Raw genomic sequence first — 2,877 nt, 5'->3', positions numbered from 1 at the left:
AGTTATGTTTGTTGTGTCACATTTGAGATCAAGTGCTTTGTACTGGTGGGAAGTCCTGTCCAGTTCAGATCCGAACATTTTGAAGACCATGTTGTGGGAAGAATTTATGGTTAAGTTTAAAATGCAGTATTGTCTTGAAGCTGCAGTACGAAAGTTGGAAGATGATTTCCTTCGTCTTGAGCAAGGAAACATGTCAGTCCGCCAGTATACAGAAGTTTTCATGGAACAATCTAGGTTTGCTGAACCTATATAATATTTGAAAATAGTAAAGTGAGAAAGTATATCTGGGGATTGGAGTCGAATCTTCGGAAATATGTGATATCTAGAAATCCGACAACATTTCAAGCAACAGTTGATGCTGCTGAAATACTAGAACAATATATTAACCGGCAACCACAAGAAAGGGTTGGAGAGAAAAGAAAAGGGGAAACTACAGTAACTGATTTCCGTAGACCGAGGTTTATGGAAAATTTAAATCGGCCAGTCTCAAGATTTGCTGATAAGGCGTGTACTCGATGTCATAAGATACATCAGGGAAATTGCAATACTGAATCCTGAGTATGCTTTAAATGTCAGGAACCAGAACATATAGCTCGAGACTGTCGGATGACACGAAGGTATTTTACTTGTAATTCGTCTCAACATGTAAATGCTGATTGTCCGCAAGCAAAGAATCGAGGGATTGGTTTTGTTGGAGGTCGGGGATCTAGATGTTCTGGGGGGTCGAGGATCTGGGTATGTGCCAACAGGTCGTGGCCAAATGGATAATCTTGTTAGTCCAAGTGGACGGGGAGGGATAAGACAGGCAGAATCTAATGCAAAAGGGAGAGCCTTTCAGATGACGAGAGGCGAGGCGGAAGAGCACCCTGAAGTGGTAACAGGTACATTCCTTGTTAATTCAGTATGTGCCAAAGTTTTATTTGACTCGGGTGCAAATCGTTCTTTTATGTCACCGTCGTTTGTTAATTCTGCACATTTAGAATCTAAAACGTTGAGTGAGGATTTAATTGTAGAGACAGCAAATCATAGTGAAGTTTCAATTAAGGAAAGAATTGATGAATGTTTCATAAGTATAGAAGGATGTGAGGTGCCTATATAGTTATTTCCTTTGCCTTTAAGGGAATTTGATATAATTATAGGCATGGATTGGTTAGCTAAAAACCAAGCCAACATAGTCTGTAATGAAAAGATGATTCATATAGACTTACCTGAAAAAGGAAGAGTTGTAATTTATGGAGATCGGCAGGATCGTTACTCTAGCCTAATTTCAGTTCTAAAGGCTAGGAAGTATGTACAGAAAGGATGTGTTAGTTTTCTTGCATATGCCATAGATATGAAGAAAGAGAAGAGAAAGATGGAGGATATTCCAGTCATAAGGGAATTTCCTAAAGTATTTCCAGAAGATTTAATAAGTCTACCTCCAGACCGAATGATAGAATTTCAGATTGAATTAATTCCTGGAGCAACACCTGTTGCACATGCACCATATAGATTAGCTCCTTCTGAGTTAAAGGAGTTAATGTCTCAATTGAAAGAATTGTTGGATAAAGGTTTTATCCGGCCAAGTACTTCCCCGTGGGGTGCGCCGGTGGTTTTTGTGAAAAAGAAGGATGGATCAATGAGGATGTGCATTGACTACCGGGAGTTGAATAAACTGACAATCAAGAATAAGTATCCTTTCCTAAGAATTGATGATTTGTTTGATCAATTGGTTGGGGCTACTTATTTTTCAAAGATTGATTTACGGTCTGGTTCTCATCAACTGAAGATTCGGAATGAAGATGTGTCGAAAACAGCATTTCGTACACGTTATGGTCATTATGAATTCCTGGTTATGCCATTTGGACTCACAAATGCGTCTGCAGCTTTTATGGACATGATGAATAGGGTGTGTCGTCCCTATCTTGATAAATTTGTGATTATTTTCATTGATGATATTTTGATATATTCTTGGTCGGAAGAAGAACATGCACATCATTTGAGGTTACTTCTGAAATTGTTGAAGCAAGAGAAACTGTATGCCAAGATGTCAAAATGTGAATTTTGGCTGCGAGAAGTTCAGTTTCTGGGGCATGTTATCTCAAAAGAAGGGATTAAAGTAGATCCACTCAAGATTGAAGCTATTGAAAAATGAGAAGCTCCAAAGACTCCAACTGAAGTCAGAAGTTTTCTGGGATTAGCTAGGTATTATCGTAAGTTTATACAAGATTTCTCTCGTATAGCTACTCCATTAACAAAGCTGACCAAGAAGAATGTGAAATATGAGTGGGATGAAGCACAAGCTCAGACTTTTTAGATATTGAAGGATAAGTTATGCAGTGCACCAATTCTATCTTTACCAGATGGAATGGAAGATTTTGTAGTTTATAGTGACGCATCAAAGATGGGTTTGGGTTGTGTACTGATGCAACATGGAAAGGTAATAGCTTATGCTTCCAGACAGTTAAAAGATCACGAAAGGCAGTATCCTACTCATGATATGGAATTGGCTGCGGTAGTATTCGCTTTAAAGATATGGAGGCACTATTTATACGGAACGAAATGTCAAATCTTCACAGATCATAAGAGCTTGCAACATTTGTTCCATCAGAAAGATCTGAATATGCGCTAGAGAAGATGGTTGGAATTGGTAAGTGATTATAATTGTGAAATTCTATATCATCTAGGAAAAGCAAATGTAGTTGCTGATGCATTAAGTCGACAAGAGAAAAGTGGAACTATCAAAGCTATAGCTTTACGAGTTGAGTTATTACCCAATATTCAASAAGAGTTAYRAGAATTTCAACATGAGGCAATGAAGGAGGATAAGATCAAACAGGAAAGATTGGGTGGATTAATATCTGATTTGGTGAAAGATGATAAAGAATTTTGGAAATT

The sequence above is a fragment of the Cynara cardunculus genome, unplaced genomic scaffold (genome assembly GCF_001531365.2).
Source record: "Cynara cardunculus var. scolymus isolate 2C unplaced genomic scaffold, CcrdV1 Un_Scaffold_1496, whole genome shotgun sequence".
NCBI classification, from domain to species: domain Eukaryota; kingdom Viridiplantae; phylum Streptophyta; class Magnoliopsida; order Asterales; family Asteraceae; genus Cynara; species Cynara cardunculus.
This window is presented reverse-complemented; position numbering follows the sequence as displayed.